At 44.6% G+C, this 26,027-nt stretch overlaps 1 protein-coding gene across 1 annotated transcript in view; it reads left to right on the top strand.

Annotated features, from left to right (window-relative positions):
• CREBL2 (cAMP responsive element binding protein like 2) overlaps positions 1–26,027 on the top strand; it is a 130,132-nt gene that overhangs the window by 100,494 nt on the left and 3,611 nt on the right. The window lies entirely within an intron of this gene.

Here is a 26,027-nt window from a genome sequence, read left to right on the forward strand (position 1 = left end):
AAGCTCAGCCCTACAGCCAGGCAGGGTATTTCTGGGATGGTCCTAATTTATCCTCCCCAGATGATTCATGAGCTATTTCTTGTTCAGGGGAAGAGCAGTCAGGCTGTTGTTGTCACAGAGGCAGGGGATACTAAAAACAACCAGAAAGTAGGATCTTTAACAGCTCATGTCTTCTGGAGCATTTGACTGTGCTGTCAGAGCATGAATCAAACAGTATGAAGGTGATTAATAGGAGCAGGTGGTTAAACATGAAGCTGAATCAGAGAAAGGCTCACTGGTGGCCAGGCTGGGGAAGAAGGCAAACTGAAGATGGGCAGTGAAAGCAGAAGCACAGAGGGAGAGTGGGAATAGAGCTGGGAGGTCTGGTTGTCTTGCTGGGAAACAGAGAGGAGAGATCTACTTTAGCTAACTGGGAAAAAAAGGCCTGGAACAGGGAACCAGAGAAAGAGAAGAGATAAAACAGGACAACACAGGGAAGAGCTTATGTCTAATGGTTTGCAAGAAATATCTGTCCAAAGAGTACAGTCGCCTCAAACCTAGAAGGGAACCAGAGTTTGCTGTTCTCCTCTAGCTGACAAGTCTCAGTGAAAACCTGAGGGCAGCATGTCCAGTCATGTACCAGTGATGTGGTACAGGGACAACTTTCTGACTACCTGATGTTTAGTTCAGGTGGCAGAAGTGTCCTGGGCATCGGGAAGCTGTTTTACTATGAGGCTGACTGAGCAGTGGCACAGATGGCCAAGAGGGGTTGTAGAGTCTCCCTTCTTGGAAATATTCAAAAGTCATTTGGACATGGTCCTGGGCAACTGGCCCTAAGTGCTTCTGCTTGAGCAAGGGTGGCTGGATGAGAAGACCTCCAGAGGTGCCTTCCAGCCTCTTGTCTGTGATTTTGTGGTTCTTGAGACTCTCTCATCTTCATACACTCCCCTCCTGCCTCTCTCTACACCATGTACTGTTACACCAGCTGATCTCTCTTCCCTCTTATAGCTGGAACTTGTGAGGCTGAAGTACTTGAGAGGCCCTGCGTATGAGGAAGACTCTTGAGAAGCCTGTAGTACGGATAGTTGAGTAAGTGAACATGTATGATTCTAGCTGTTTCTTTGTGTTGTCAGCAGTGTTTCTGGAAAGGCTTATTTTAATTCAGTGGTTGCAGATAAAACAGCATACAATTCTGGTAGGGGGTATATCTGGAAAAACATTGATAATATTTTGGCCAGATAGCCAATTGTAGTGACTCAAAAGGGCTTCCCAAAAGTCTTCTTAGTGCACATGATAAGGGTGCATAAATATTCCTTTGATCCTCTCAGAAGTCGTATTGTGATTTCTCCCTTTTTTGATTTGAAAAGAGCCTTTTTCCCATTCCTCAAGTAGCTCAGGCTTTTGCTTCCTTTGATTTTACAGCATGTTAAAATGATGAAAATTTACACGTGGCTCCCAAAATTTGCACAGATTACAGAATGGGGAGGAGGTGGAAGAAGGAAATTCATCCTTTCACCACTTCTCCTTCTAATGTCAGAGGCTTCTTTCCAGTCAAAACATGGCATTGGCAGGTTTACTTATCTCAGGGATCTTAAACGTGGTGTGTGTGCTTCAACAGCCTGCAGGCAAGAGCCCTCACTCTCTCTGCTGTGCTGGAAGGAGGCTGCTGATATTCTTGGAGCCTGATGACTATTGTTCCAGTTGAGAGCTTTTACAGGACCAAAACATTGGCTCATTTGCTACCTGCTCCCTCCCAGCCTCTAAAGGACGGTTGTGGGTTACTGCTGTGCATCACTGTGTGCAATGTGACTCCTGTGGCACCTCACTGTTGTTTTTCTTAGTTCTTTCTGTCAGTGTCCTGAAAGCTTTTCATTAGTCATCTTGGAGAGGGGAGAAACCTCAAGCCTTTTCACATTCTCATGGCGAATTTTCCAGCCTGAATTTTTTTTTTAAGATGCAAGCTTTGGATCCACACATGAATTTTTTTGCAGTTGTGAACAACCAGGTCAGGAAACCATGGTTTGTAAAAAAATGGGTCATTTGGGCTTCCAGGTTTGTGGCTCACTTAATTTTGCTGCCAGATTGCATAGTACTGTCTTGGCTCTGCCATGTGAGCCATGACTGCTCAGCACTTCTGGACATTTGGGCCATTTACTGGTAGGGGAAAACGAGAGAAACAGATTTAGATTCCTGATTTCTAGCTCTCTAACTTTAGAGAAGGTATCTTTGGTTTTTGTGCAGGACACCTAACACCGAACAGTCTCTGCTATTTTTAACAAAATCATAGGAATAGGGTAAAAACCTGGAGGCCCCTTTGAGGTTCTTTGGAAAATCCAGGGTCCCTAAACTGAATTTCTATGTTTCTCAAAGGGATCCTTAGATATTTTTTGCACTAAACTGTGGAAGATGAATCTCCAAGCTGTTCTGGATGCAATCCCCTAAGGAAGTCAGGGCTTGGCAAGGAATTTTTAGCCAAAGAACACCACTTTTCCTCACAGATCATTTTGCTGGACAAGTAGGATGTGCAAGGGTAGAGAGACACCCAGCACTGGGCAGGTCCTAAATTCTGTTCATTTCCACAGTGGGCTGATTCCAGGCCTTTACAGATGGCTGTTCATTAGACATATTAAGTGTAGTGTGTAAGGGGAGGTTGGGCTGGGCAAATTGGGCCTCTGAGGTGCTGGGGAATCAACACCATGGTTTGGGGTGGGCACAGACCTGGGATCAAATAAAGAAAGTAGAAGCACATCCTAAACTTGATTCTCACTTGGGCATTACAACACAGAAGTTCAACTCTAGAGCTAGAACCAATGGGGATTTTGTTCTTGTTGCTGTTGTGATCTTGTTTTTGACTATAGGAACCCTGTGCCCCTTTCTTATGTGTAAGTCTTCAGTTCCCCCTGTCTGGGATCCCTCCTGGCTTGGTCTTTGCTTCACAAACATCATATTCAAAGCCACTGAGGTCTCAAAATAAACCACAAAAGTAGGGATTTGCCACTGAGTTTTTGGTTATCTCAGAACAGATCAGCACTGCTGCTCGTTAGGACCACCACTCATTTCCAGGTTTCCTCCCACATTACCAGGTTTTTCTCTTCTCTGCATCCCCTCCCTAATAATAAATAATGTCCTCCCTGGCCACTCTTCAGTCACCAAATCCTGTACAGGTGGTGTCACCCCATTCTGGCAGCAGGACAGAAGCTGGGTAGGAGAGGATCAAGGGCCAGGGGTATGCTGAGACCTGGTGCTGCTTGCTCAGATAGTCCAAGGGGCAGCAGCAGGTTAGGGGAGCCAAGCTCTGTCTGTTTTCATGCCTGTGTTGCCCCTGCACTGGCCTGTCTGTGTTTGGGGTGTGGAAGCCACACAGCTGTGTTCCCACTGTGCTCCTGGGACATCTTGCTTGGCCTGGTGTCAGCTCATGAAATCCCTGCAGACCACTGTTGGGGTGTTTATGTCCTTTTGTTTATTCCTTTCCTTCTCCCTGGACATTTGCAATCACGTAGGCTTGGCATAACCATGTCTTTCCTTGTTTCAGGTTTTTATTTAGGGAAAGATTTCATAAAGTGGCCCAACCCATACCTTTGTCCCCTCTTTGGGTGACATGTACTTCTTGTAATAGGAGGATGGTGGCCCCACCTTGGAGGTGTTTCCCTCCAGCATCACCATGGCCCCACATCAGCCCCACCATTCCTTCTCATTTCCCGTAGGATTCAGTGGGGACCGGGATGAAGGTGCTCACTGTCTAAAAATGGGGCATGTTGTAAGCAGAGAGAGGGAAAGAAAACCACCAGTACTGACCTCCTTACCTTACTCAGCCATAGCACCACCAGATAATCAGCAAGGAAGTCCCCATTAAACACTTGGGATCATGCAGGGATTTGTGTAGTTGGTGCAGGAAGTAAAAGGCAGAAGAGCCTGTCTGCAGGTGACCTGGCTGAGGTGATGTAAGCACAGAACAAAAAGGAAATCCAGCCCTCCCTGATTTTTCCTTAGAATTATACCCATGAGTGGAAGCCAGTCATCCCCATGGCACAGCTTTATGTTGAGGGTGAATTCCTTTATCCTCCTGGGAAGTTAGTGCTTTGCAGTCGTAGCGTGCTTGAGCATACTTCGTATTTCCAAACCAAGCCTCTCATGTGAGACTCTGAAATCCTTCACTGAACACACAGGAAAAAAGGATCCCCTTTCTTCTCACAGTCTAAGACTAGATAGGGTGGGGTGGAAGGAGAGGTAAATCGATACCCCAATTCAACAAGGATTTGGTTTTTTTTAATTATAAGGTATCTAAAGGTTATTTCTAAAATTCATGTTTCCACATCCCTGCATGTGAGCCTTTGCCCAGTCCTGGCTCCTCCATGACCTGCTGGTCAGCTGTGCCTGTGGTGCCTGTAGTCCCTCCCTGTGCCCTGAATACACTCAGGGTGTCTTCCCAAGTTCTGGTCAGAGCCCTTTCCACTTGTGGGTAACTGCTCTAGGACAGGATGAAGCCTCAGATGCTTTGGTAAAAGAAGGAGGATAGTATCAAAGTCTGGAAAGAAAGCTAATTTTCCATTAAGAGCCATCTAGAGTCTAGAACTGTATTTAGTGTCTTACTAAATGATGCTACTGTGTACTATTCTGGCACAGAGCTGCCTAGAAATAGCTTCAAAGAAAGAAAAGGAAAATGAGTTACAGAGCCCAAGGTATGGATGTTCAGCCAGCAGAAATCGTCTTTCTGACACGGGAGTTCATTGAATTGAACATTTTTACAGCTGCTGATCTTCTGGTCATCTAAATTGATTTGCACAAATCTGTGGTGAACTAGAACAAGTCCCCATCAACAGAAATTGGTATCACAGCTGTGGTTGCCAGTGAGAAGCCCATGAAGTAAGCCACTGTGGACTATATTCCCTGAGTTCTAAAGAAAAGGGATCAGATTTGACAACTACAGTGCTGGAGGTGGTGGTTTGTAGGTCCCAAATGAACACGCTCTTCATCCTGGCACAAAAAGCAAAGGTTTGGGCATGTCTGTTGCTGCAGCAGCAAGGACAAGGCTGGGTTTGGTATGTGTTATGGGAAAAGCTTTTGCTAAATGTAGGGAAAGCAGGGAGAAGGAATCTGTTAGCTCCTGGAAGAAGAGTTTCCATGACAGAGGTGGAGTTAGGGTGGGCAGCTGCAACAGAGAGCAGAGGAAGAGGTGAGTAAAGAAAGAATGAGTTTGGATGAAGGAAAATGCTTTTGATCTTGGCTGTATTAATCCTGACTTGTCAAGAAGAAGCATATGAAGGGTAGACAGAGACAGGGGGCTGGCACTAAGAGAGGGAGATGAGATGGGATGGGAAGGCTTGTGCATTTGTGGCCCATCAGCTCCTGGGGTGCAACTAAAGCTGGGAGAGGGTGATCCTGAAGGACAGTGACACCCCAGGGCAGAGCCGTGCTCCTCCAGCTCCCCTTTCTACCCTTGTGTCCATCTCCTTCAGCTCAGGGAATCCTGGTACCCCCTCAGCAGCATTTGGCTTGGTTTCCACCACCTCTGCTGTGGTCCATCCCATCTGGGATGGAGGCGTTTTCCTAGCAGGTTTGATGCTTGTCATGGGTGGTCTGCTTCCACATGGGGGTTCAGATCCTGGAATTGTCTAATTACTGGGGAGTGTCAGGAGCACAGACCTCTTTGAGGGTGCTGGGTCTCCCCTTTTGGGTGTGCCCTGGGTAAAGGGGAACAGTCCGGAGCAGACTGACTGATTTGTTCAAAACCTCTCCCAATCTGAAATTGAATTAGCAGATCTGTACTTTGTTTTGGTTCTTAAGTAGAAGCAGCTGGATTGAATGGTTGGGGATGGGGGATAAAAAGAAGCTGCTAAATCAGCCTTACTTTTAGTTAGCTGCTTGGAGATCTCACAGGGCTGGGTCCCTGCTTCCCATACTCATCTACTATTATGTCCTCCCAGGGTTTTTCTTTATAAGTTTGAAAATGTGGGTCATCAATAGAGCAGAAGTTACAGCACACTGGAATATGTAGGTCAGGAAAACTGTACCAAGAAAAGAAAAAAACCCACTTTTTTTTCACAACTGCTTCAAACAGGAAAAGGCCACACTGGGTTTTGGGCTTTTGAATGGGATATCCTCTCCTGTTCCAAGTGCCCCAGCTGAAACACCCAGCAGTTTGTGGCCAAGAATAACAGGAAGATCAGAGAAGGGGGAGAAGGGGAAAGGGGAAGGCAGGGGGTCTGACCAGCTCATATGACCCTCCATTAGAGACTTATAAAAAGGGCTGGTATGAGCTCATTTTTCATGAGTTTTAATCCCTCCTGCTTCTGATGCTGAGCCAAGGGTTTTTCTGGAGAATCTGAGTCACAAGGCTTGCAGCTGGAAAGAGAGGATTGATAGCAGTGGCTCAGCAGGCACAACCACGTCTGGAGAACTCGGAGGGGAGCAGCAAAGCCACCGGTTTTCAACACCACCACAGATGTCTTTGAGGGAATGGGGCAAAAGTGGGAGGAACACACCAAAAATGTAAGAGGAATACAGCAGTAGTCCTTATGTCACTGTTTCTGCTGCTCTCAGCAGCTCCTGGAGCAGAGGATTTTTACAAATAAAGTTGTGCATGCAGGGGAAGCTGGCACTGTGATTTCACAGTAGGCTTAGCCAGAGGCATGTTTGGAAGCAAGATCTCTCATGAAGTTTGGTGTCCCAGCTTGTATTTGTCTGTCTATGGTTTTATTTAGAAATTGATGTGAAAGTTTTTTGGTTGTTGTTCAGAGGTTTTTTTTCATAGTGAGGGTTTCTTGCTGGAGCTTGACTGACTAGAGTCCTGTCCCTTGTGCTGCCAAGTCTGATATCTGAGCAGAAGGGAGGAGCAAGGAGAGATGCTTTTGCCCTGGCTCAGCCTCAGCACATTCCCTCACATTCCCTCACAGTATGGGCTGGGCTTCCTTTAGGCAGGAGAGCATTAAAGCTGTTTAGAATAAAACACAAGGCTCTTTCCGAGTCCCAGTTGTGGTTTCATGTCTTTCAGTCAGAATTTCATTAGCATGTTCCATGGCAGATGCTGATGAGGGACATGAGGTGCCTTATGTCCTGTTACATTTCTCTAGCTGCTCTTTCTGTCTGGCAGACCAGAGCCTTATTCTCTACCATCCTTTTCTCAGGACAGGTGGCAAGCAAAGGCCATTGTAATAGCTAAGTCTTGTTAACTCTAACAGGAGTTGCCTGTATGAATGCCAAGGGAGTGGGAAGAACATCCCCCTGGGTGTTAATCTGAATATGTCTCCTCAATCCTCACTGCAGACTGATGTGTGTAGCTGGTGCTCTTCTAATTAATTTTTAATTATGAAATCTGATGAGGGGTATCTCACAGTGTGCTGGCAAAGGGCATTTACACACTGGTAGAGCCCTTCTAGAGCCCTCTCTGTGGTGAGTTTACATTGCTTACAGTAACTGAGTCCCTGACAGCTGGGGCACATGGCTTCCCTGGCCATGGTGGCATTACTATCACCTGAGTAAAGGCATATACCCAGACAAAAACACTGTCTGCAGCTATCTTCAGACATTCTCTGGTTGAATCACTCTTTTCTGCCCCTTACAGGAATTTTAGTTCATATGGAGGAAGGAATTTCATTGTGCCACCAGAGCTGGTTAAACAAGGCCAACCCCAGGCTGCAGCCTGCCTTCATTTCAGTCCATGACCTGGGGATGCCTGTGGGTGTTTCCTGCACCCTGCTATCCAGGCAAAGGATGCCTGGGCTGGGAGGAGGCTGCTGCCTCCTCTGGTAGGTCCGGGGCCTCCAGATCCCTGGAGGAGGAGGGCTGGGACACACCAAGGGTCTGTGCTGCAGTGCAGGCACACTCAGAATGCTGGAATAAGCACAACAGTCTCTTGGCTCTTCCCATAAACCTGGATACTGCTCCTCGGCTCCTTCCCATGCCATGACATCACAGCTGGCCTCCCTCAAGCATCTCCAGTCCTAAAATTCAGCTGTGGTGCTCTTCCCATCCCAGACCTTCCTCCCCATCCACACCATACCATCACCATCACCTGAGCTTCCCCTGTAATACTCCCAGCTCTGCCTGGTAGCCCCTGCCCTCCCTTCTCTGGGCCGGCATGTTCTCTCTTCTTCCTCCTTGCTCTATTTTGTCAGTCTTGGAGATTTTAAACAGCTCAGTTATATCCCACCGTGCATCCTGAACCAGCGGGCTGATTCCTTTGCCCCTGGTTCAAAGGCAGCTGTGACCATGGAGCTTATTGACAGATGTTTTGAACTATCTGGCCAAAACAGCTCAAACAGAGCTCTTTCTCCTTGTCGCATCCTTACCTAAGTCTCTTCTGAAAGAAGGACATGGGCTCCTAAATCACTGAGATACGGTTTGGAAATGTTAACTTATGTTAGTAGTCGGTGGCTAATTAGATCCTTGAGAGGATTTGCCTCTCAAGTCTGTTTTGCAAGTCAGGGAGAAAAAGTGACTTGAAGGTTGACTGATAATGACTGATAATGGTGTAAAGCTGAGGTAAAATGAAGTGGAAATCCAAGCTTGAATCAATTTCCTTTGAGCACCCAGCTTTGCACTAAAAAGAGTAACAAGCAGAAATAGCATGGAGAAAAAAAAGATTCTTAAACTCTGAGGAAACTACAGGCAATATCAGGGGGAAAAAAGCCCCCAACCATATGGTATTATCTGAATATTCTGAAAGTGCATTAAAATTGAAGCCATGGTTACCAGGTAGTCTGGTGGTGTGCATTTGTATATTCATCTGCAAATGCCCATCTTCCATTGGTAAATGTGAAATAAAATCTCACATGGTCTTTCATCCAGGCTGGGCAGATCATCCTGAAAGGCCTGATTTTGAGCTCTTAGTTTTATCCCAGTGTCTTTTGTGAACTTCAGTGGAACCAATCATGTGTGTGTAAATGAACCACAAATAGTATAAGTGTTGACAAGCTTGGAGCCGAATAATTTCCCATAAAGGAATGGAACTGGTGCACAGAAAGGCATTCAAACCAGAGCTAGTAACAAGGAAAAGCTCTTTTACATCCACTTCATACAAAGCTGGAAGAGTCCTACAAGGCAAAGGTGTGGCGAACCAAGTTGACTGGGTTTTCCTACGTTTCATTAAATCAGACTCCTCAGTTACCTTCAAGAGCAGCAAGGAAACACTGTAAGATCCCATGGCAGAGGATGTCTGATGCCTCCAGTGGTGTGACACATGCCATGTGATGTGTCACTAGTGGGGTAGATGTGAGTTTTACCTCCTTGCATGACTCTTCCCAGCATTATCTGGGAAGTGCCATTGTCACCTGCAGTTCATACACGGGTTTACTGCCTAGTAATGTGACCCACATTGCACAGGCCATGTCTCTGGTGAATCTGTGCCAACCTGTGAATATCATGTCTGGGATCCTGTGTGCTGGACCCAACCTCTTATCCTTCCAGTGTAGTAAATACTGATTTGCACTACTGTAAAAACGGGAAGAATTGGTTCACTCATCCATCTCATGGCTGAAAATTTTAGGAAAATGTGATAATTGCAGTCAGCCTGGAAACATCATGATACAAACTTTGCTATAGCATTTATAAAGCAATTTTCCAGTTTATCAGTGAGAATGGCTCAATCTCTCTGGGTTTAAAACCAGATTTAGCTCAGAGGTCTACTGTTTATACCAAGTACTGAGGTATCTGTAAAAGTGGTTGGTCAGAGTTCTGAACAAAGCTTTGGATTGCTTTGACACAGGCCAGGTTAATGGAAGTGGTCTAAGCAGTGAGTCCTTTTTGGTCCCTCTCCTTCAGGCTGGAAAGCATTTTGAGCTGCTCATGGATAGATAATCAGCCTCACCTTGGGGTGGGCAGCTTTGGCAGAGGACTGAAGAGCAGCTGGGACAGGCTGTTGTAATTTCTTAAACAAGCATAGCTGCACAAGGCTACGTACACAGGCTGAGGGCTGCACTTAGGAAGTGTCCGGATCTGTTCATGGTACTGTTATGAATGGGCCAGGAGACCAGCTCCTTTTAAAAAGGCCTTTATTGAACAGGACAGCTCTGGGGTGGGGGCCCAAGGGGTCACACACACCACCACTGCTCCCACTGCACACCATAGAAACGGACGATCTGTGCAGCTTTATCACTAGGACGAGCTGGCCCTGCCTTCCTCATAAGAGTCCCCAACAAGACTTTTCTTCTCAGTATTGTAGTCTAAGGTGTCATCCTAGTCGAGTCCCCTCGTGGTTATGTCGGCCTCTGGAGGGAAGTCAGGGGACTCCTCTGGGTCTTCCTCGTTCAATGATACTGTTTTTATTCCTTCCTTTTTGTGTGGCTCGTTGTCTCGCGGTTTTTATCAGTCTGTATGTGTCCCATGAGTCTTTGGTTTCTCTCGTTTACATAAAAATCCTTATGTCATCCTTCTCCTCAGGGCCCAGCTGAACAAGGTACAGCAACTTGGGGCAGGGGTACAGTGTTGCCATGTGGGAGTCTAGGAGCAGTATGGGGCAGGGCCTGGCTGAACACAGAACAAGAAACACAGGGTAAAGCAATTTGGGACAGGGGTACAAGGTAAGAGGTTTACAAACAGTAACTGTAACATGGCTAACAATCTTTAATTATTCTTAACAGTACCATTGCTGTACATCCAGCTGGACTCCTCAGATGACTAAATAAAATCAGAAGAAAGGTTTAAAATTACTCCTGCCCTCCAGAGGTAAGGTGTAAGCCATGTCCACTCCTGCAGACACCTTGGCAGACACCTTTTTAGGGGGCAGAAGATGTCAAATGAGGAGAAACTTCCCCTGCAGTTTCAGGGACAACTAAAAGAACAGGCAGAGAGTGATGCTATAGCCATAAGCTGCTCTGGCCAGGCCATGGGAGAGTCAAGAGAGAGCCCACTTCTCTCTGGGTGGTTTGGTTTTTTTTTTGTCTCTTACTACAGAGGAAAGCTCAAAATAATACTTCCTCAAAGCAGCAGCCACAGGTTCCTTCTCTGCCCAGCTGGTCATACTCATCTTTTTAAAGCTCCACTGCAAATGTCTGTCAGAGAGACCTGAAATCTCAACTCCTTCATAAGTGATTCACCCAGGAATTGTTCCACGGTAGGAATATCCTCATCTTTTGTTACAACTATTTTAAGTAACCATGCTCTTCCCTTCCTGGCTTTGTCACCCTAGGTTGCCTCTGTCCTGCAAAAGTAAAAAATTACACTTTCAACAAGAGTAAGAATGATGTAGGAAAAAGCTAATTTTAGGCTTCTCATCCTGCAATGAACTCAAGATTTACCCTGTAGAGTAAGCATCTGCAAACCTGTTTTTGACAACAGCAAAATAAAAGAATTCAAATTCTCTTGTCATCAGCTCTCAAACAAGGTATCTCTTTCTTCCCTTATATTTTCCCAACTGTGGAAGGTGTGAATTTGCTAAGAAGATACAGACTCTGCTGCCTGCAGTGGAACAGGGCTGCAAGTTAGGTGAGAATGGCCTGAAGCAATCTGTGTGACTTCAGCTTGCATTTCTATCCAGAGAGGTGGGGTAGTCTCCTTTCATGTTACTTTCATGATGAGATTAGAGGGGATGCAAGGTGTTAATTAACAGCCACTTTAAATAATTTTGATGTTTTTACTTTACAAGGCAATGATATTGAAGCTCCTGGGTCCAATAATTCTCATTAGTATGAAAATCAGATCAAAATGGACATCTATTTTTTCTCTGCTGGCAGATGGAATAACAGGCTGGGAGTGTAGCTGACAGAATGATGCCTAAATGCCAAACAAACCAAATTTTGCTTGGAAGTGAGTTCAGGCTGTTACATGCATGAGTTTTTTCAGAACTGTCCTGAAAGAGATTGACCTAGTTTCACTGAGATTGGGATGGCAAAGCAGCTTGGAGGAAGGTCTGGTCCATCCGCTATGTGTAAATGCAGTAATTGGCAGCTTGTTTGGGAGTTGAAGGCAATTCTTGGTAGACATGAAGGGAGTGGTTACGTAGTATTTCTTATTTTCAAAACAATTACTCATCCTCTGCACACACAATTTGTAAAGTGTGTTGTATTGTTTACAGCTCATCACTCAAAAGGGATAGAAGCAGAGGGGGAAAGTAAGAGGAGAACACTGTAAATAATTGGATATTTTCTCATTCCCAGTGTCTGGATACTTGGGGTACTTGGGGTAGGGAACCCCTGACATAAAGGGGATTTTTGCTGCAGCAAAGAAAAGAGAGTTCAGATCTTTCCTTTAGTGTAAATAAATACATGGGGAAACTTCCAAAATCAGCAGAAGCAGTGGGCATTGTCGAGCTGAGCAATTTTGTGTTAGGAAGATAATATCTAAATGGTCTAATTATAGCTCCAGTTCAGCATACTCGGGGAATCCCCACCATTACTCTTTAGTAGCTGCTGCTATAAAGTTTCAGGATCTGAGCCATGACCTTCCTGATAATTTGTTTACTACAAGCCTGTCAAACTACAAATTTTTCTGTTGTTGAAAAAAGTCCTCCTTTGCTGACCCATCCCTTCTCTGTCCTGTATTGAGAACAATCTGCATTAGGAGCTGACTGAAGCTCAGTTTCCATGAGCACATCTGTGGCCTTGGGAATCACAGAAGGATCACAGATACACTGATGATGCTGTGCCTCCACCTGACGTACAGAAAGCCTTGAGAGCTCCCCTGGGCACTCAGACCTTCGGGCCATGTGTATGGCAACTCATTCAATTCCTCCACTGAGCTTTCCTTGCCTTCCTCAACTCCTTTCCCAATGGTGGACCACTTCAGTGGTGATGCCTGAGAGTTTCCAAAGTGGAGTGAGCCACCTTCAAATTACTGGACTCAGCTGATGGAGAACTCCCTGCCCTTAATTCACTGCCAATATTCTTTTCTCCCTCTCTCCCCCGCAGTGAGGTGCCAAAGTAGGGCAAGCCATGGGACCAAACTGCTCAGGGCCGGGTTAGAGGATGTTGTGGGGCTGCTGAAGCACCAGTTTGTCCAAAAGGAGATTCCAGAGTCCTGCTTATGCAGTGTGCAGCTTCCAGCATGAAAGGCAGTCTCCCACAGACAGATCCTGGCCTCATGGAGAGTAGAGGCTTAACCAAGGGACTGACCATCCATTTCTGAGCACCCATTTGGCCCACTGATGCTTCCTCCAGAAATCCCTTGCATGGCACTTGCCTTATATCTCCTATTTCATGATCCTCCGAGGTGACTGTGGATCCCTTGGGAATAGAAATCCCAATAATATTAATAAATGCAAATCCCAGAAGAACCTTTTGGCAAGGCACAAGTTCTCAGACCAGTCATCTCTGTTCAGGCCTTACCCTGGTTAGTGCCGCAGTCACACACAGCACTGTACTTTGCCCCTGTTATCACCTCCTTGTTGTAGAGCAGGAGACTAAAACCTGAATGAGAGGGCTGGTATACAGTTCAGTATGAACTGGTTGTTCAGTATCCATACTGCAAATTTCCATTGGCAGAGTGACTGAGGTCCTGTTGCTTGAAGGGTTACATGACAGGGGCCTCTCTGCTTGTCTGCCTTCCAATGTTGCCCTCATGGAGCTGCAGTGGACAGGAGAGGCACAAATCCCTTGTGTAGGCAAGAGGAAGGAAGGCATAGTTACAAGAGCGTTGGATCTGGAGAATCACTGTGTGATCCGGGACAAGTCACTTAGACATCTGAGTTTCTGTTCCCCATGAGTTAATGGGTAAACAGGACTGCCCTTCCTCACAGGAGTGTTTTCAGGATAAATATAGCAGAGATGTGTGGGTGGCACAGCATATTTATCCTGACAACATCATTAGAAAGGCCTAAAATCCACACAAACCCTGAGTGCATCACAGAGTTTAACAGCTTTCTTGTATGAATTCCAAATGACCTACTGGACATTACTCAAACCCCTTCAGTAAGTCTCTTTGGTGTTAAGATTTTGGGATATTTTTTGTTGCAATTGTTGTAATTGTTGGTTGTTGGAGTAATTTTTGATTCCATGTTTGAGGAGAGAAGAAGAAGTCCCAGTTAGAAGCTGAGGGTGCACTTGCACTGTGTGTGTCATTGATAGAAATATTGAAGAGCACTGGGCTTGAGCGAGAGCCCTGAGAGGCACCACTTGCCACCAGCATCCACCTGGACATGGAGCTCTTGACCACAGCTCTCTGGCCTTGTCCATCCAGCAAATTCCTTATCCACTGAATGGTCCACCCTTCAAATCCATGTCTCTCCAGTTGGGAGATCCAGGATGTCATGTGGGACTGTGTCACAGGCCTTAGTAGGCTCTAGGCCTAAGCAGAAGTCTCCTTAGATGACACCAGCTGGACTTGTCTTGTTGAGCAGTGCAGTCACCCACTCACAGAGGGCCACCAGCCTGGTCAGGCACAGTTTGCCCTTACCGTGGTTCTGCTCCATGACCTTCCCAGGCACACGGGCAAGGCTCTGTAGTTCCCCACGTCTTCCTTTCTGCCATTTCTGAAAATAGGAGTGATGTTTCCCTTTTTCTATTTGTAGAATCAACAGAATATGTCAAGTTGGAATGGACCCACAGGGATCATTGAGTCCTGGCTCTGCACAGGACACACCAACAATCCCACCCTGTGCCTGAGAACATTGTCCAAGCATTTGTTGAACTGAGACAGGCTTGATTCTGTGACCATTCCCTGGGGAGCCTCTTCAGTGGCCCACCAGCCCATGGGGGAAGAACTTCATTCATCAGGGACTTTGCCTGACTGCCACACCTTTTCAAATGTGATGGAGAGTGACTTAGATCCAATATCAGCCAGCTCCCTGGGGACCCTGGGATGCATGTCATCAGGTCCCATAGTGCCTGTCCAATTTCATCAGGTGCTCCTGAACCTGCTCTTTGCTTATAGTAGGAGATTGTCTGGTCCCAGCAGATGATAACATCAGAGCAGGGTCAGCTCAAGGAGGTTGTGCAGGGCCTCATCCCGTTGGGTTTGAATATCTCAAAAGGATAAAACCTTTTGGGGGGGAAAGTGTAACTTTAACTCTTGAGCAAAACTAAATCAGATCACCTGAGCTACTTGTGCAGTGAAGCCCTATCTTTTAAATTTACATTCAGCACGAGATCATAGTGGGCAAAACAGTTTTGCAATCTAACAAGAGACTACTGAGTGAGTGTAATTTGTTAACTGACTAGGTAGGGTGACAATCCATGGACAAGAAAACTAAATTATAACTTCATCCTACTCAGAGAGGATGGCATGTGGGAGGGATATTGAGGTAAGCAGCATTGCTTTCTCCCTGGATACCCACCCAAGCAAAGCACAGCTGACCCTGATGCTTCTCACTGGCAGCTCTCTCCAGGGTTGTAGTTACACAATATGTCACAAAAGGGAAGAAAAACAAAGTCTTTTTATATCTCCTCACTCATCTGTACTTCTTCTTTCTTAACCAGTACTGCAAACAAAAATATCAGAAGTGTCATGTTGGCAGTATTTTTAGTAAACAGCAAGAGACTCATGTGAACTTGTTCCTCCTTGTCCCCTGTACAGACAACAGACTGGAGAGTTTTCAGGGCAGAATCTATTGAAGTTCTCTTATTTCTGCCTTCCAGGCAAAACAGCTGGACTGGAACAGAAGGCCTAGAGCTGACTGTAGAGGCTCTTGCTTTTCAGTTTTGAAGAATAATTCCCCCCTTGAATGGTAATGCCATGTTAGGATTCCCAGAGTTCCAGGGATTGCCTTGCTGTTGGATCATGAATGTACACAATGGCTGGCAAAGGAAGATGATGGAATACCACAGGGAATACTGGAAAAGAAAATAGAAAGTATGTTTACTAATTAGGAATGTTCCCAAGGGCTTCCAAATTGTCCTAAAATAGGCACACACATTCCTAAGGACAGTGCAAATGTGAGTGGCAAGATCCTCCTGCTACTATTTGTGGAGAAATGAGGAGGGAGGTGGAAAATAAACTAGAAAAGGTATTTTCATTTGGTTCCCTGGCTTGGGTGAAGCAAGACAACTACTATCAACTTTTAACCTGCACTGTTCCAAGAGCATTTCTTCCAAGAGCTCTGTCCTAAGACTGGTTTGCAGTTTGCTACTGGTCTGACCCTCAGCCCCACAGGAGGGAAGAGTTGACTGGGCCAATTCCTGCTTCAGGAATACAGACTGCACTGCTCCTTGTAACCTCTCTCCTCTGTTTCATAAAATCCCTTTTTTCACACTTTGAGCTATCACTTCCACAGAACCTCTGGTTTTATAATGGCACCTGTGCACCCAGCCATAAAGTTCCTGATGTGGAGGGTGGCTGCTTGCCCCCACCTTTATGATGGAAAATTTTGTCTTGGTGGTCTTCATTTTCCTCCTATTTTTTTCTTTCCTGCTCCTCACAGTTTGGATTGACACCTACTACCTGGGACAACTTCTGTAGGGCTCTACTCCTTCTTTAATGCCAAAACACTTGCTTTATATAAAGAAATGTAGGCCTTGGGCTGGAGGAATTTATTCAGAGAGGCTGGAGAAGAACCTTGGCCTGCAGCTCCTTCTAATCTACTGCTCTCCATCTATCTCCCTTTGAAGTCAAAACTCCTTGATTTTAATGTGAGTCAGGCTACTGCTTAAAAATCCCCATTATTTCCTCTCCCCTTTGTTCATAGTTTTAAAGGTGCATCTTCCTGTATTTCACCAGAAAAATCTCATGTGTCTGCATGGAATCTGTTGGTTTTATTTTGCATAGGTAGTAGGTGTTCATAAATAATGAATGTAGTCTGGACTAAGCTAATTACTTTTTGCTCTAATTTTTGTGTGTCATGTTCCCTTGTTGTATTGTTTTGAATGAAGCAAAACAAATGAAAAAGTAATTACTGAGCATTTCCCCACATTTCCCAAACTTCCTTTTTGAATCATTGTTTGTGTGCCCTCCCTGGGAACTTAGTTCTGAACTCTTCTGCTTCCTTGCTGACATGGTCTGAAATATTTTGACATCTGCATGATAATTTAACCAACACACATTTCTACCCTGGCCTTGCATTTGGTATCGTAATAACTTTTAAAAGGTGCTATTGCTCTTTGCCACTGCTTTTTTTTTTTTTTAATTTTTAATTTTTTTTTACCCTGTAGTTTATCAGTAAACTGATTTTCCAAGTTTACATTTCCCCAACAAATCACTTTATGACTTCATGAGTACAGGGGGAGAGATTGATGGGGGTGATTTAATTTAATACAGGTTTGTGTTCTGTTTGGCTTTTATCAGCTTTGCTTTTAAAACGATACAGATGAAATATCTTACAATATATGGGCTTTCTTTCATTAGTTATGTTTTACATTCACAGAAAAATGGATCTTGTACCAAGTAGTACATATTTATGTGCACTGTAAAATTAACTGAGTAGTCACTCTACACACAAATAAAGCATGTGTTTATGACACAAATTAAAAACACCCCCAAATACTTCATGTCCTATCTTAGCATCTCTTTTTGGCATGTCTAGCCATGAAAAATCTTTTTAAATTTACTGGATTTGCCATGTGTCTGGTAATTCTGGTTTCTCTATACAAGCCTGACTATCTAATCATGGCCAGAGATATCCCCCAGCCCCAACACTCCAGAGCAGGGGAAGGAAAAACAGCTCCCTCTTTCCAGTGGAGGCACTGGTCCTGGGGCTGTGTATGTGCTTAAAGATACAGCAGCAGCTAACTGCTGCTCAACAGGGGTTGTAGGACCCTACCAGGAACCTGATTTTTTGTGGATCTTCCATTCAACCCTAAGAGAAAACAAGAGGTACACATTGCAAGAAAAATCACTAGTGCGTAATAAGAATCATTTAAATAAATTGGTGACTCGAGTAGGTGGAGAAATAGAATAAAGGTGGAAATACAAGGTTTGTAGCCATGGCCATTTGTTTCTGAGAGCATCTGTCAGAGAGAAAAGTCCAGGAGCAGACAGTTGCCATTACAGGCTTTGGTCAGAAGTGGCTCTGGTCAGAAGTGGTTCATTCTGGCTGGGCTGTGAGGAGCAGGGATGTGTGTAAAGTGTCAGGTAAGGAGGAGAGTGAACCCGAGGTTTTGTCTGTGCCTGATAGTTATCCCCGCTGTAACCCCTGTGTTGGGCCTCCTTGCCTCTGGCTTAGTACCTGGATGAAAGCCAGCCCCTGAGGCTGCAGCTCTCTCTGTGCTCTGTGGCCAGAAGGAGAGGGAGCTGTGCAGGAGCACTGGGCTCTGAACAGCGTATGAATGAGCTGAAGAGCAGCTCAGTGGGAACGGGCAGCATGGATACATTATTCGTGTCACTGTGCATAAACACAGAGTGATGCATATGGGAAAAAGCCTCCCATGGAAAACAATGAGCTAAGCGCTCACCACTGTCACAGAGAAACAGTTGTGGGCTGTAATACAGGAACAGGGGTCAGCAGGGGTCAAAGACCTTGACTCATTTTAGAAATGAAATCTCATTAGAAATCAGATATGTTTACCCTGCCCCTGTACAAATCTGTGGTATGCCCACATCCACGAGCAGTTCTGCTCTACTCAGCTTGGAAAAGGCATGTGGAAATGGAAAACATTCAGAGAAGGATGACAAATGTGATCTAAAGTATGGGATTGCTTGTCATTATGCAATTGAGCTTGTTCTTTGTACCTTCCCTAATTCTTCAGCCTGGAGAGGATTGATTGAGGACATCTTTGATAAATGCCAATAAAATCATGAATGTTTTTGCTGGGGTGATTGGCCACTGCCTCTTGCAGCATGAAGCAAAGAGCTGTAAAGGTGACAGGTCAGAATAAACAAGGGTGAGCAGTTTTTTTCATCAGATGTATGATCCCAGTTCCCAAAGGTACACGATTCCAGTGGAATTCCCTCTGATAATCACCCAAATTTATCTGAGGTGCTACTGGTTTTTTTTCCAAAAAAAAATCTACAAAACCAACAAAAAAATCAACATAGAGTAAAACATGGCATGGAAGGTGATCTCTCAGGTCCAAGTGGCTCATCTTCCCTTAGAAAAGTTTTCTGCTATTAGACTCAGATTCATCCTTTCCAAATGAGGGCTTTTCATCTGCATATCCTGGCATATCCTACTGGAAAGCAGGAGAATCTAGTGGTCTTGTAGCTACAGCCTAGTTCCCCCAGCAAATCTTTCTGATGCTCCTTACTTAGATACCCCCAACTCCTAAAGGTGAAGATGGAAAAGGTCTAGTAGTTAAGCCTTCCTGAGGTGGGATGTCCAAAAAATGACTGCAGCAGCTCTACAATGACACCAATGTCTGTCCAAGCTCCTGCCCACTCCAGCAAATTCTCATTTGCTTTATTAAACTTTCGGAAGGCAGTATTAAGCCCACACATCCTTTTAACACAATAAGTCTGCTTTGCTGCAGTGGAAAGCTGGGCATATATACAATTGTTTTTCTTGGGACAGTATGAAAGGCTTTTATTCTGGGCACAAGTGTGGATCCACTATACAGCCTTGTCATAAATCAGGAGCAGAAATTGTCTTTTCTTTCTTTGCAGAAAATCTATGTGAAAGTGCTGAATAATTACAAATGGGGAAAGCCTGTGAGCTTGGTCCAACACCCTTAACCCATGGCAAAACTTTCATTTTGTAATGTGACTTGCAAGATAAATAACTCTAACAGCAGGTATGAAGGTAAATTAAAACAGGGGTATTAATTTGGGGTGGGTGTGACTCTATTGAAATGGATGAAACTGCCCTTTCTTTCACTGAGTCTGGATTTTCTGCCTTTTTCCGCCCCATACCTGTGGAAGAGCAGCTGTCCCACTCAGCTCGGGTGGGAGCCTGGGTGTGTGTCCTCAGCTCTCAGTCCTGCCCTTCTTTTTACCAAATCAAAAACAAACCCAGAGGAATTTTAACCTGCTGTTTTTGTTCTGTTAACAAATACCAACCACAAACCTGTTTTTCTTGCTTCCTTGATGGAGAGGGAATGACATTATGAGAGAGAACTGATGTTTCTGCTTGTGGAGGTCAGGAAGGCTGGAAGGGTTAAACAGGCCTGGGTTTGAAAGCAGTGGAGAAAAAGAGCATGACAGAAAATAAATAAATAAATAAATAAATACATACATACATACATATAGCCAAAACATGAAAAACAAAGACAGAGTTGGGCAAAAGCTTTTTATGGGAAGAGTAATACATACATATGGGATAAATTACAGAGCAAGGGCATGGAAACACCCCCCCTCCATCCTAAATGTATACTTTAAAGCAAAAGAGCAAGGGGGGAGAAGAAGAGACACGAGATGTTGCTAAATAAACATAACAAGAAAGACAGTGTAGGAGCCAGCAGGAAATGGCAGTGGAAGAGCTTCCAGCAAAGGATTGGTGAGGCCAGTCATGCTCTTCTACCCTGGTTTGTCCAAAGCCTTTGTAGCACCCTTCCTGCTCGATTTAATATGGATACACATGGAAAAGAGAAGTAAAACACCTGATCCCTCCTTGGGGAATTCCTGTGGACTGCAGAGCAGGGGGAAGAAGTAAGAGGAGAGGAGGGCAGTACTCGTTGCAAAACATTCCCCTTGGCTGCCACCCAAGAATTCCTGTGGGAACCTAGGGTGCTTTTGGCTTGTATGGTGCTAGAACAAACCTTATCTATGCCACAGAAAATTAGATCTGCACTGATTATTGTGCACACTGACGAGGGCAGCTGCACCGTTGACTGCTCTGGTTCATACCTGCTCTACTCCCCAGGTTTATCCCTGCTTCCAGTCAGGTCTCATCGTGGCTGCAGCAGCACTGCTGAACTTAGTTTGTCCTTGTCTACACTTGCAGCTAATTCACATTCAGCCCTGGTTTAGCTTCTCCTGTTGCTGACACCTGTTGTCAGCAGTCAGTAATTTCTTTTTTTAGGACAAGCCTCCATTGCCCTGGAGCTCAGAAAGGGCCTTAAATTAGACTTAATTCTATTCAGATGTAGTTAGCAGCATTTAATTAGCACAGTCCTGGAGCAAAAGTCAGTCTATTCCTTGGATCACTGGAGTATATTCTGGATACTTTCCATACTGCTGCAGGAGTGTGGCTTTTTTTTTTTTTAACTGTTTTTTAAAAAAAGTTTATCTTTAGCCCAAGAAATGTGCTGGGGCTTTCCAAGTAATTCCAGAGTAGGGGCCACATCTTAATAGACAGATTCCTTTGCAGATGGCTTCCTGCTTGTTTGCAATTGCGAAACTCCACTGAGGAAATTACCATGATTGCAGACATGGGAATGTGACATTAGGAAAGCATTTAATGTATTCTCAGCATCTGTTACAATGCTGCTGCAATTGGAAACCTCAGGGAGATGCCAGCGCTATGGGCAAGACCTGTTTAAATTTGGCTGACAAGAAGTTCACATCCAGTCTAGACTTGATGTGCAGGTATTCTCTGAAGCCCATGGACAGACATGGTCACATCCAGAGGGTGATTCACCAATCCTAGCAGGTGTCCCAGAGAAGAGGGATGACTTATCTTTTGATGGTGCTTGTGGGAAGCTAGGGCCTGGATGTCGGAAGATATCGGGATGTAACGGAAAGACAGTCACCCCCCCTCCTCCATAGTTTATGGTAATGATCCACGTAATTAGCCAATAGCACCTAGCTGTGATGAAAGCAGATGGGAGTAATACTGTGAACCTAGGTTATAAAGTGTCAAATTCTTCAGCAATAAATGCCATTTCTGCCATCCATCACACTGATGTTGTGTGCAGATGGACCAAGTGACCTGAGGAGGGTCACCGTGCTGCTCCTGAACCAGGGCATCTGCCTCGCATAAGGCAGCAAAGTGGTGCCGAAAACCCGGGATTCAAATTTGAAAAGCAGGATCCAAATCCGGAGAGCAGGGATCGTCTGGGAAACGGGAGCGGTGGTCAGGACGGCTGGACCAGTCCTGGCGGGAGAGACATTCCTGGGCCCACAAGAAAGATAGAAGCGCTGATAAAGGTTGTATTGCAATTACATAAACAATGTAGTATAGATTGTAAACCTAAGGCTTTTACTCTTGCTATTTCAAGGCTTTTGTATATTGGGGTCATAAATCAACTAGTAAAGATTATCCACCCTAAGGTGTGGGACAGATGTACTAAAACCCTTGCTGAAGAAACTTGGAGGGAGGCAAAAAACTTATTTGCTGGCCACCCCGAAATTTGTGGTCAGAGCGGCCACCCAGACATTACAGCCCCCAGACGAGAGCGGCTCGGCTGAACCGAAGGGGACACAAGAGGGTGATACGTCCCCTCAATTCCCGAATCCCGATCTGCTCACAGAGACACAGCAGAGAGCAGAAGTTTTTTGGAGAAAGTTAACAGAGGAAGCTAGAGGTGCTGCAGAGAAAGCCTGGGGGGGAACCACCGCCCTATGTATCCCAAGATGGCTCCGAGCAAAAAGACAAAGAGCGAGGGGAAAATGTCCTTGGTGAGAATAGGGAACAAACACTGGCATTGATGAGCGAACATGGTCGGGAGGATGAGAATGATAAAGTACGTGAGAAAGAAAGAGAATGTGAAACGAAAGAGATAAGATGCAGGGGAGGTGTTCAGAGAGAGAGGGAAAGGTATGTGAAGGAGAGGGGAGGGGGGCGAGCCAAGAGGGGGAAGGGAGAGGAGGGTGGAACAGAGGGAGGAATGAAGGGCGGAGTGAAGGGCGGGGAGAACCAGGAGGGAGGGAATGGCCCTCCCACAAGGGGTGTAGGCAGGGCCAGAGCCCAACAAAAAGGCATGGGAAACCGGAAATAATGAGCTAGTTGAGTTCCGACTCCGACTGAGATACTAGCGAGGACGGGAGGTCTGAGGCTGACTCCTTAGAGGAGGAAACAACAAAGATAAACAAGAATATCCCCCTCCACATTAAAAAAGAACTGAGAGAGGATACTCCTCTCACTGACTGGGGAGAAATAAAAAGCTGCATGTGCCAGCTGGGTCCCTTCAGCTGCACTAGCGTTTCCAGTCCGGGTGACAGATGGGGGACAGAGAGTTCACTCACCAACAAATCCTAGACTGCAAGGCTCCAGCCTGCAGTGGCTGATGGGCACAGACCCAGCAATAATTACCCCATGCCTATCAGTTTATAACTTCAGAGTTTCTAATGATTTTTGTGTGGAAGTTGTGATTGTTCCCAGGGTCCTATACCACTCCGGAGAAGAAGTGAGCCAGTACCTTGAGCGGGCAAAGTCCAAACAGGACTGTCAATAGCAATGCCACTCAGCTTGGGAGCGACCAGTACGGCCACTGGTGTCTCCGCCCTGGTAACCCAGAGTCAGAGTCTCTCTCAGCTACAGATGACTGTAGATGAAGATCTACAGAGAATTGAGAAATCCATATCCTTTCTAGAAAAGTCAGTCTCCTCACTCTCCGAGGTTGTTTTGTGTTGCTATATTTTATATATTAGTAAAGGCCTGTATGCACAAACCAGCCTTTGAAATAAGTCGTGATATTAAAGGCTAAAGTCCTTGAAACCTTCATGCAGAAGAGAGAGTAAAGCAAAACAATATCCTTGTATGTAGGAGAAAAAATGTAAACTGTGTGTGTTAGCCAATAGTAGCTTGCTCTGCCCGCAGACCCTGTAGAACCCTATAAAAGGTGTGCTAAAGATAGAAATAAACGGCGTTCACGATTAGTTCTGTGAAGACTGGTGAATAGCTGGCGGTCTCTCAATATTTGGCGCTCTGAACGGGACACCCTGTGGGCAGGGGGGCTTTAGTGGGTCCACGCACGGTGGGACGGAGCCTTGGACCGAGGTTGGTGGAGCGGATCTGAGTGCAGATAGATGCTGCCTTGGATCGGTACCAGATAGGCGGCTCGTGAATCAACGGGGGTGAGTTGCTGGGGGAGTCCGAAGGCAAGGGCGTGGTAGAAGGGTCGCAACCTTCCCCCTTGCCACGGGCCGTCGCCATGGATGTGAATTTGTGGCGGCAGATAAACTGCTTCTCTGCATCCTCGTTAAACGAGGTGGAGCAGCCAGGGAAAAGGACCTGGATATGCTCATTATATGGGCTAATTGTCATGGGCATTTGCAGTGCCCACACTGCTTTTTGCAATGAAAGAACGGACTGATATATCAGCTCTGATATGGGAAACGGCAATTACGGAAAAGAGCAAGGACACTGTCTCTCGATCGAACTTGGCAGATTGTAATTAATACCTTAAAATCAGAAAAGCGAGATATGCTGAGGCTATGAGCCCGGTAATTCTACCTGCGTCACAGTGGCAGATACCTTTACCTCCCACTGCTGGGCAAGCTATCTCCTATCTATGCTGCCCATGGAGAGAGGGAGGGAGAGTCAAAGAGAAGAAAATAATGAGAAAAAAAAAAAAGTTCCACAGCGAATGCTGAAACAACGAACAGAATCTGTTCAGTTATGGCAGGATGTGATACATCCAGAAATATTTGCTTCATTTTTGGAGTTGCTTTTAACATTACAATCTTATTTAAGTTCCATCTTTACCACCCTGGAAGAAAAGAGGCCAAATTTAGATTGGTTTCCACCCGAACCAGGGGGACATGGGGGAGAACAGAGGTGGGCACGGAGAACAAAGGCACCCTCGGGGTAGAAGCAGCGCAAGAAAAGTTCCAAGGCCATGCTGATAAGCTGCAATGATCGCTGTTGTTAGCACCTGGCTGTGAGAGACTTTTCGTGTAACATCGCCTGCTTCTGTAAAATTGTGCCCTCTTTTCCTCTATCGGCAAACAACAAGAGAGACTGAGAGAAAAAACTGCATTTGTTAAAGTTAACTTTGTGAGGTTTTTTTTTTTCTTTCTCTCCGTTTTTCCTCTCTGCGAGAGTATGTAGAGAATGTGAAGAAAGATAAGAGCAAAGCTGCAGCAGCAGCAGGGTGGGCAGTTCACCCCCCCGCTCCCTCTCTAAGACAAAGCACCGGGGATAATACCCAGTTTGTTAAAAAGTCATGATTTATTGGGTTTTCAAAATGTTTTTATATACCCTTTTAGAGTTAATTTTGTGTTTTAAGTAATTATGAGTTTATGCAATTGCAGTTTTTTAGAGTTTTACTGGAGAAATTATTGTGGTTCTTGGAAAGTTAAAAAAAAAAAAAAAGAGAAAAAGTGTTTAACAGAAGTTGCCTTGCAATAATTGGTTTTAGAACTCAAGGTTAAAATATGGTGTGATTTACAGCGTCTAGGAAAACCTTCCAATTAGTGTTATCTACAGAAGAGATTTGTGGTTTAAAAAATAATTAGTTAAGAGAACTTTACTGTACAAGACAAAGTTAAGTTAAAGTATATATTATCCATTTGCTTGTTTTTTCCACAATTTTAATAAGGTAATTTTAATGTGAGTTCTTTTGTTATATAAAACACATATAACTGCATATACACCAATTTGGATTTTGGATTTTAGTTTAAAAATTGGACTTAATGTTTCTGAAAAAATGTAAATGTAGTACTTTTGAAAAGTGCTACAAAAGCTAAATGGCAACCTGCCAAATCCTGTGTTGTTGTGGTTTTTCTCCAGAAAAACTACACTTTAAAATCCTAACCAATTTAAACATATACTAGGCAAATTCCTGTTATGAATAAGTATTTTTAGTAACATTTGCAGTTATTGTGGGTTATTCTCAAAGCTAGATGACATAGAATTGTGATGGATTTGTTACATTTTTATAATCTCTATAGTGAATCCATGTTACTGTTATATTGTGTTTAAAAGGTATATATCAAACTTTTAGTTGCTTTTTTGTAGTAACAGAATAAGATTAAGTTATGTTTTTATTTAGTATAGATTAAGTGTTAATAGAATTAAGAAAAGTCAGGATTTATAATGTTTAGGCTTGAATGTTTTCAAGTTAAGTTTTCTAACTTAGATATTCTTTTAAGGTTAAGTTTGTTATTTCCTTTTGTTATAAATAATTATTGTTAGGTTTAAATATTGTTTAATTTAAATTGGTTTATGTTTTATTGGAGACACTTGTTTAAATTGCAAAGTATAGTTATTTTCCTAGAGAGATGAAGATAGCCACAACTGAAACAGCAGTGATGGAACACTGGTGAACACCTGCTTGTGGATAGAAGTGAATGCAGTCTGTGACACCCTTGACTTCACTGGGAGTTCTATTGTTTGTTGCAATCTCTGCAGTTTTTATTTGTTATAGGTTTCTTATTTTTCAGTGTTTCCAGAATTTTAAGAAGATGTATCATTGTTGAAGATCAGCTGC

Source organism: Pseudopodoces humilis, chromosome 5 (assembly GCF_049639895.1).
Source record: "Pseudopodoces humilis isolate 2021_Gansu_Grassland_sample_001 chromosome 5, ASM4963989v1, whole genome shotgun sequence".
Classification (NCBI taxonomy): domain Eukaryota; kingdom Metazoa; phylum Chordata; class Aves; order Passeriformes; family Paridae; genus Pseudopodoces; species Pseudopodoces humilis.